This window comes from Nannospalax galili, unplaced genomic scaffold, assembly GCF_000622305.1.
Source record: "Nannospalax galili isolate Female #2095 unplaced genomic scaffold, S.galili_v1.0 scaffold698, whole genome shotgun sequence".
Taxonomy (NCBI): Eukaryota; Metazoa; Chordata; class Mammalia; order Rodentia; family Spalacidae; genus Nannospalax; species Nannospalax galili.
In genome coordinates, this window is record NW_008341886.1 from 736,918 (window position 1) to 747,469 (window position 10,552).

Genomic DNA, 10,552 nt, shown 5'->3' on the forward strand with positions numbered 1-10,552 from the left:
TTTGGAACTGTCAACCAAACTACTTTACTTTTGCGTAGTATTTCAAAGGAAGTATTTGCTATAATTGTCTCCAAAGCAAAAGGCACAAGGTGCCCTTGAAGTGATCCTTATTTCTGTTTGCCCTCTTCCTTTCTGTTAATCAATTGAGCCAAATGCCTAAGGCATATGAGTATGAAATTGCATATACATATACTCAATTATTAAGTACATATTTATCTATGTTAGTGCTCCCAGCAGTAATAAAATTGAGCAATCCAGAATTGGACACTTGTGTTTTATGTCACATGTGTGTATTTAGCCAAAAAGGCAAATACAAAGTTAACTTTTTCAAAGCTCAAAACATTCTCACAAGCAAAGAGATACTTTTTATTTAAGGCCCTTTTTTCCTGTGAATTTTAATAGCCTGTTTTGCAACTCAAAGCTGTAATTCAGTATTTTACTCCTGTACTTTATCACACTGAATAACAATCATTGCATAAACTGTTTTATCAATTTATTTTAGAAAATAATCATTTCAGCAGCATTGTCTATACTAAAATGCATTTTGTATGTTATGTGAGCACAGGCAGGACAATTTTGCTCTAATTTTAGGAAAATTCAGTTACATGAAGGAGTTCACAAAATAGCACAAGGATCACTCACATATCTTAAAGCAGGAAGACTGTCATGTTCCTGCTCTCTTACTTTTTCATCTTGTCAATCACAATTCTTAAGTTTAAAAATATATATTCCATACAAATGCCATGACATCATTAAACATTTTTAAATGCATTTAAAATGACGACAATCTCTTATATAAAACACTCAACATCCCGTGAAATAAAATTAACACATATATTATCCAATATAGAATTTTAATCAAAATCCTCCAGTTTCCTCCAACATGTTAGATAATTGTATTGTTTCAACCCAATATTTGACTATCACCTTCTGTATATATTTGACTTGGTGTTAGTACTTGTTCCATCCTCGAATGACTGCATTTTAAAATAAAAATCAGGATTTTCACACAGTATCCAAAGCCAGCTGGCTACCAATTCATTTCTGGTATATAATAAACTGTATATCAAACCAATCTGTGAAATTGTACAGGATATTGTGAACTTCTTGTTGTACTTAGAAAATACTCAACTTACAGTGTACAGTCAAAGTATATTCTCCTGAGGGTATACAGAGTATATGTCATTGATTGTGTATAGTCAGACTATAGTACACTGATGGTTTTCTGTCAGAATAGAGCCCACTGATAGTACACATTCAGATTACAGCCCATTAATAATAAATACTCAGAGTATTTCCCACTGATGGTGTATGGTGAGAGTACACCCTAGTGAAGGTATACAGTCAGAATAGATCCCACTGACGATCTCAATATTGTGCTCACACTTTTCTTCTATTATATTCTATCTCTTTGTGATGGTTTCTCTTATATGTCAACTTAATTGGAATAAAAGAAGGCCACATAGCTGGTCAAACGTAATGTGTGTGAATATTTGTGAAGCCGTTTCCATCAAACATAATAATTCAATCAATAGAGCAGATAAAGACTATTGCCCTGACCACTTCAAGTATCACCCAATCCACTGAGACCTGGAAAAGACACGTGCTCCCTTCGTCTCTGTCTCTGTCTCTATCTCACCCTCTCTGGCGCTCCCTCTCTCTCTCTCTCTCTTTCTCTCTCTCTCTCTCTCTCTCCCCCCCTTCTCCCTGTCTCCCTCCCTCCCCCTCTCTTTCCCTTTCTCTCCCTTCCTCCCTCTCCCTTTCCTCTCTCTTTCCTTAAGCTGGAGCATCTCCCTACTCTTGGACATTTGAACGTCTGATTCTCTATCCTTACTCTCATCTCACACTGGGACTATAGTGTGAACTTCTTCCATTCTCTGTCCCCTGAGACTGCAACTCACAGGAGGTAAGTCAAGACTTCTCAGCTTCCACAATCACATGAGCCAGTTCCTTATAGAATTTTAAAACATACTGGGTTACAAAAGACAAAAAGAGAAAAGAAATAAAAGGCAAACAAAAGAAACCCCAAATCTCAGAAATTCTCATAGAGGAGGGCTCAGGAAAATTGTAAGAGCTAGAGGTTATGAACATCTTCAGTCAAATAGTATTTTCTGGACATGACAGGGCTGTTGCACACATGAACTTACAGCAGCTGGGACTGCATTCACAATCCCTGCACAAGATCAAGCCAAACAAAATCCCACCATGGAAGGAGGGGCTTACAAAGTCTTACCACTAGCTGAGGAGCTCTTGGCATTTGGTGGTTGCTGGGGGAGAGTCAGTTTCCTCAGGAATATGGCCCTGAGTGGCTACCCATGCTCTAGGAGATGAGTTTACAGGGGCTACTAAGCAGAGTCAATGGATTTATAAAAGAGTGCCTGAAATTGAGGAAGCAGAGTGGTAGAAGGTAGGGGAAGAATTGGACGGGTTGACTTGAGGGTAGATTTGATCAAAATATCATATGCATGTACGACATTCTCAAACAATAAAAATAAATAATATTTTACAAAACAAATGTGTCATTGGAAATTGCCTCTACCTGCAGGATGGATACTGGTGGCTATCCATAGGTTTTTTTTTTAATAGATGAGATAGTCATGTTACAAAATAGGAAAGAGAATACAAGACAGAGAAGCAATGTTAAATTATAACTGCTAAGCATGTGAATAGCAGAAATTCTTTTTAGCTTTTTTTTTTTTTACTGCGATGATTGATTCCCCTTTCAAGGGCTATTAAAATATGATAAATTATAATTTAGGCTTTAGCATAAAAAATTGACATGTTTTCTTATTCCCCCAGAAATGAAAGAAAGAAAGAAAGAAAGAAAGAAAGAAAGAAAGAAAGAAAGAAGGGAGGGAGGGAGGGAGGGAAGAGAGAAGGAGAGAAAGAGAGAAAGAGAAAGGAAAAGGCATGAAATGCAAAGCAGATCTGGGAGAGAAGGAGGGTTTCAATGAAAGTGGCAACGTGATAAGTGAAAGGTATGTATATTCAAAATACATTATGTATGCATGAAACTACCAAAGAATATGTTTAAAAGACAAAAAGCAAACAGAATTAAAGCTTTCTACCTGTCTCTTTGGCAGTTTTTTTCTACTTTCATAAGTCTAGCTGGAGGACCATCTTTACCCTGGACAATCTGAGACAGAGCTAAGGAGTTGATCAATACAACCTTCACATTCTCTCCTTATGAACATCCTTCAGGCAGATTTCTCCTGCCTCTGGGTGCTCTATTTCTTAAGTGTATATTTAGCGAATTTCCCCTTGTCAGTTCTTCTCTGCACCTTTGAACTGCCAATCCTTCTCAAAGACCCCTGCCAGTTTTACAACCTTGGACTTTTTCAGGACCTGGAGCCCTCCCTTTAAAATGGAAACATCCAGACAGGTAGACCCCCACCTCTAGACTCTGTTCACCAGTAGGAGAATAACCCGTTTGCTCTATCTTGTGAAGCTACCTCCTGCCAGAATGATGTGGGAATTTACTTGACCCCTCAGGCAGGCAAAAGCATAAAAATAATCTGACTTGTCCAAGTGTGTAGCCTTGATGGATCTAGATAAAGAGTTCACTTGTGTGCTCTTCTTGTTCCTGACAATAATAGAGACAAAACCATCTTTGTTCTGTTTGTCTTCTCTGATATGACATATTTTAATGATAGTAGATTTTGTCATTTCTGTTTATTTTTAAAAATGTTTTCTTCATGAGTTCAACTTAAAAGTAAAACTTCATGAACTGGAATGCACAGGGAGCTCTGACTCTTTACCTAAAACCAAGAACAGGTGGCCAGTATTTCACTCTTCAGAACTAAAAGTGACATACATTTAAGCCCATGATTCAGTTGTATAGACTCATAATTTGTCTATTTACATCTTGAATGAGAATGTGTTTCTTCTTAAATTTATTTATATGACAGATTTTAGGGACTAGATATATAACTCAATGATAAAGGAAAAATTGTTATAAATTTTATGGAACTTATCCAAATGTCATTTTTAAAAAATCACTTATTTATGTGGATGTGTGCACCTGCTAGTCTGTATGTGTGCCATGTGCATGGAGGAGGCAGAGGAGGCAGAGGAGGCCAATAACTGCGCCAAATGCCCTGGAACTTGAGTTACAGGAAGTTGTAACCTATCATATGGGTGCTAGAAACTAAACCTTGGTGCTCTGCAACAGCAGCAAGCATTCTGACCTGAGTAACCATGTACCTCCTTATCCAGGCATCTTGTTCGTAAATACTTGGAAGGCTGAAGCAGGAGTATAAAGTGTTTCAAGCCAGCCTTGGCTACATAGTGACTTCCAAGTTAGTGAGTGCTACATAGAGTATGACTCACAAAACCAAAAATACGTAAGTAAATCAATAAAATATTTTAACAAAAATTGCTCCAATATTAAACATATTTCCTCTATTGAAATAAGTCCTACTTATTTATAATATATACTATCTTTTAAAATTTTCCGGCATGTTATTTGATTTAAAACTTTTTTATTGATGTCAAATATATGACTGGAATACAGCTTTCAGTCCCTGCTATGTTTACCAGGTTATAATTTAAAATTATAACTATTAACATATGAAATCTTGAATCTTTCTCTCAAAAATCTCTGAAATCTCCCAAGGATTCAGGAGGTACAGAATCTTCTTGTATTTTTAAGGCATCCTTTTCATTTATGTCTCATTTAAGTGAAATAGTGTTTGTTCTTATTTCTAGTAATGTTACCTTTGCTAAGTCATCAAAATTGTCAGTTTACCAAGGAAATGCTAATTTTCTTCAATTTATCTTCAAACAGGTTTCTAAAAATAGTCTCAACTTTTTTAAATGTCTTTACATTGTATTTCATAACAATCATTTTCAAATTTTGATTATTTATTTATTAACAAGACTGATAACTTATGTTTTGTTAATTTTTAAAGGTTACTAATTTGTCTTAATTATTAATTCTATTCACTATCAGATATTTCCTTTTATTATTTTACATGTATGAGTCTATTGCCTACATGTATGTAAGTTCACTTGTGCAGTTCAGTGCCCCCAAAGATCAGTAGAAGGTGTGTAGAGACTCAGGTCTGCTGGTGGATGACAGAACTGTAGAAGGCAAAGGACCAGACACTCAGGTGGAGAAAGGCAAATTTAGTTCTGAGTGGTTCTTTATACCTAAAGAGCATGGTCAGCCAAGAATATAGCATGCAAAACATAAATCAAACAAAGTTCAAAGTGAAAGATGTTTTTCTTTTCTGTTACTAAACAAACCCTTTCCCAGAGCTCCAGTCCATAAGAAAGGAAAACACAAGCCCATCAACTATCATTCTTACTATCCCAAGGCAGTGTTCTGCCCTTGACTGGCAGGTGGTGTTCCACCAGTGTCCAAACATTCTCTTGTTTTCAAGGACAGCTGGACTCTGTCTTGTCTCTGATTCACCTTCCGCAGAACTGAGCGCCATCAAGGGTGTCTTATCCCTGAGAACTGGAGTTACAGAGGGTTATTAGTCATTTAAACTTCTTTTCCTAAGTCTATCATTTTTAATGAAATGTTTCTCATTCCAGATTTTTTGTATGCCTTGAACTAAGTCATAAATATGAAATATTTTCATTTTCAATGTTTTCCAATAATTTTAAATTTTATACTTACACTCCCTTAAAGTTTGTGTGTTTTAAATTTTCCAGATGTTAGAACCCTGCATTTTTTATAACTTATAGAAATATTTTCTAAGACCATCATCTACATTCATTAATGTATCTCTTGATTCTATGTGAAATATTATTTCGTGATTTTTTTGACAAGGTCTCCCCAGGCCCAACCCACCTGAAACTTGGTATGCGAATTAGGCTGGCCTCAATCTAACAGAGATCTTCCTGCCTCTGCCTCCCAAGGACAGGGATTAAAGGTGCGTGCCACCGCACCTGGCATTTGGTGATTTTTTTTCAATGTGTAGGAGTGTTTTGCCTACATACATGTAAGTGCACCTGTGTCATACAATGTCCATGGAGGCCAGAAGATGGTGTCAGATGCCCTGGATCTGAGGTTAAGGATAGTTGTTAGCCATCATGTGGGTGCTGGGAACTGAACGTGGATTCTCTCCAAGAAAAGCCAGTGCTCTTAACATCTGACCATGCTTCCAGCCCGTTTTTGGTGATTTGCAAATAATTCTCTTAACTTAGTTGACTTATATTTTACTTGGAAATAGGAAATATAACAAACTCACACACGCACACACACACACACATATAGACATATAATAGATAAATTATCAAATACATGTCAGTGTTTTCATGATTCTGCCCTGTTTCATGCTCATCATGTTCAGATATCAATAATTTTATACATTTATCATGGCAATCCACACAGTGTTACACCTCTAATTATTTTCTGTCTTTTAATATGTTTTACTGATACATGAGCTGTACTTTGCTTTCAAAATATTATTTAGGACTGGAGAGATGGCTCAGCAGTTAAGAGCACTGGCTACTCTTGCAGAGGACCCATGTTTGACTTCAAGCATCCACATGATAGCTAACAACTGTCCATATCTCCAGTACCAGGGGATCCTATATCCTCTCTGACCTCCATGGACATTGTATGATGTGGGTGCACTTACACACATGCTGACAATACACTCATACACATAAAATAAAAATAATAAATAAGATTTTAAATTATGATTTATTTTTCTGGTCAGATCTATTTTCCTCTATTCATTCTGGACCTGTTGTATTATAATTCTGTCTTCTTAGCAGTTTATTATTTGTTTCATTTCACTTCATCCTCATTTATTCTTTTGGGGTTGAAACATTTATGCTTTGAGTAGAGTTTGTTTGGAGATTTGGGGCTTGGTTTTAACTTCAGTGGAGCTTATTTTGTTTTTGAAAGTATAAGTGCAAAATTTCATCACACCCTTAAATGCTCATGTGAAGCTATTCAGTTTTACTTCAGGTCTACATCAACCTTTCTTTTCTTTTCCTTTCTTTTCTTTCTTGTCATTGAGCACATTCACCATTGAGTGTATTTTAATCCTCATGTTCATTGTATTCTTCCTGTCTTGTTATTTTCTATTAGTTTTGTGAAAACATGTTCCTGGATTACATTTCCAGTACAGGTGAGTTGAAAATTACAGAAGTCGATTGACAGGCGGTGTGATTTCTGACAAGATACACTGTACGTTGCTTCTTTCTATGAATTATTATGAAGCTGTGTGCAACATAAAATACATTTTGTACTGTACAATATTTTCCATGTATCCATTTATTCAACTGTGAGCATTACAGAGAAGCCAGCAGAATCCACATCCAAATGCAGCCGATCCATAAAGTCTTACAAAACATCAACCCTGTTTGGAGCTCCACCCACAGGCATCACTTGGATTGTCCTTGATTGAAGGGATGCACTCTAGCTATTCTGGCACTTCCTGGGTATCATTCCTTTAAAGATGTACATTTAGATATAATGTGAGCTGGTCAGCAAACTCAGCCATGTGTACTGAATACATGCAGGGGGCAGGATTGCAGAGAAGCTGTCTATTCTTGTTAAAGTTGACTGTGCACTTGATTGAGAAGCACCTGGGGATTACTAAAGTACACTTTTAATGGGGACACCGAGAGCATTTATAGAGAGCATTAATTAAGGGGAAAGACGGTACTGGGTGGGATTGGAACCATCCCATAGGAGGGGATTGGATGGACAAAAGAGGAAAGCAAAAAGCTGGAAGCTCTGACAGCCTTTCTTTCGCTCTATCTTTTGTGTACCGTGGCATACATTACATTGTTCCATCATGCCCCCTAAACATGAAGATTGAAATGTCTGAAATGGTGAGCAAAATCACCTTCCCTCTCTTAATTTGCTTACCTCAGGAATGTTATCACAGTGTTTACATCTGAGCAATACACCATTTAATATATATATATATATTTAATTTTTATTGAGCTTTAGTAATTTAATATAACAGTTCTGAATCAAATTTAGACTCCCTCCCCCATCAACTCCCCCCTCACATCCTCATGTAGTCCACCATACATGTTACTTCCTGTCCAATTAAGCTTTTGTACTCAGCTGTTCACCCAGCCAGGGCTCAGGAACCATCGTGGAAGAGGCGACAGAAAGATTGTAGGGCCTAGGTCTGTCTGGTTCACGAACACAGGGAAGCAGAGGCTTTCAGGCCACTGGAAGCCTGCATATGTGAACTCGTGGCGATGGTGTAATCAAGCACAGGACCTATGCCAACTCATTTAACATAATTTTAAAGAACTACTGAGCAATATTTAGTCACTTTCATTTTATTAGAAAATTTTAAAATGAGAAAACAATATTTTAATTTTTAAATGAAATTAACTTACTGACAAATCCGTCTTATTGTAAGAATTTTGGTAAGTAATATCTTCCCTTGCTTCCTTCTATAACTGGAATCCAACTAGAACACTTAAGTTCTTTCCATAATGTTAGCCAAATAATTTCTTAATGTTTGCTTACAGCCACAGAAAGGCTGGCTAGAGAATCTCATGTAACATTTTTACATTTTTAAAAGTGAGCTCCTTTTTCGTCTCTCATGTCTCCCAATAATTCCTAATTCTCTGGACAGGTGACTGGGGCACCGACATGGCACAGTGATGACTTTTGAAAGATCGAGTAAATGTTTTCAAGGTGTCCCAAGAGGTAGATCATCGACGTCTTTTCTTTAATGTTTTTCGAAAATATTTTGGCCTGGTCTTTATCATATACAATATTTTCATTGATTTAGTAGCTACTTTAGCTTTACAATATTCGTATTCATAACCCAAAAGACATTTAACAACATAGCTGCATATTTCATGAAAGAGAAACTGAAAATAAATTTAAGTGGATCAGATAATACCCATGAAATCATCATCTGTGAAAGGCAATCTCACTCCTGAAAATTAAAAGTAAATACAAAATAAATATGAAAGTAAATATGGATATGCAATAATAGTCCATAAAAATATTTTATTTCTTGAAAGCTACACAGTAAATAATGGAGTGAAGCACAGATTACAAAATATCTGAATGAAAAATCAGAGAAAAAGAAATATGAAATACAACCTGATGTGGGATTCATGGGGATGCTGCAGATGAGGAATCAGAATCCTTCTAGCTGAAAAGTACGCAGAAAGCAAAGAGAAATTCTGTGACCTTACTCAGAGCTCCTAGGGCTGCCATTAGGGTGCTGCTGAAAATGCCACAGGAACAAGCCACCTCTTATGAGGTTGTCCATGTGTGGCGTGGGGGCAGTAATAGCTCTGATCACACATGCCATGTATTGTGATCTTTGTTATAGCTTTAGATGGGTTACACTTGGTGACACGAATCAGTTAGATCTCCCGAAAGCCAAGAAAGCTGATAGTTCCTGAGAAAGACGGACCTCGGCCAAGAAATTCATTCTTCTTTCACAGCAAGTCAAAAGCTCTCACAGGCAAGATCTCAATCTTGTACTGCCCTTTTGTGAATTGTCAAGTTTGAGGGAGTCGTTTTTGTTACAATGAATAAGTGTCACATATAGAAGAGAGGTGTGAGAAATTTCTTGCTAAACTACAGATTGGGAAAAAGAATCTAAGATGCAAATATAAAACGTAATAATAACATGTATTTTCTGTCATAGTACTCATTCTCTGATAATTATCAAGTATTAAAAAGCGTTTTTAATCTGTAAGTACATGCAAAGTGTTGGTCCAGGTGGCAATGTAAGGAAAGGCTCCAGAAAAACAAAAACAAACAAACAAAAAAAAACCCTGCACTTCAGAGATGGTGGAGAATTTGGAATGTTGCAGGTTTAGAACCTAATTGAAATTTATCTTGGGTCCTCCTAATCCCCCTAAAGAGTCGTCCTTTGCTCACCTCTGTGTCTGACCTGACATCCTGTGGCTAACAGATTAAAACTTTTTATAATGTATTAACTTAGGACCACCAGCTTCCACCAACCCATGGGCTATGCAGCCTGTCAGAGAGCATCTAAGCCTACAGCAGAATTCACCACACTTAGCCATAACTCACCTTTCTGAGGACTCCACCAATGTGTTTGAAATGTGTCTTGGTTTATGGGTTTCTTTGTTCTACAATTAAAAGTTTATGAAACTGTTACCATATTGACACGTGGAATGTAGGGTAACCTGAAACTCTGTTCCCAGGACAAGGTCACTCACAGTTGGCTCCAGAATAAATTGTCTCTTATCCCCATTGAAGTAAGAGTTGTGCTTTTGCATCAACAGCAGAAATAACAAGCATTCAAAATGAAGAAGAGTGAAATACACAGTATATGTCTGATTTCATTTTTGGTGGTCTGCCATTTGCCTTTCTTAAAATATCTTTGCCACCAGGAAACAGTCAAGACACAAACTTATTTTTCAAAATCTGTTGTAACCATACAGTTATGTTCAGTTGGACGAGTGCTTCCATAGTGCATACAAAGTTATGAGCTTAATACCCAGTACCTCATAAAATGAGATGGTGGTACATTATTGTAATCTAGCACTCAAGAGGTTCAGATAGGAAGACCAGAGGCTCAAAACCATTTCCCCCTATATAGGAAGTTTGTAGTCACCCTGGTAGAAG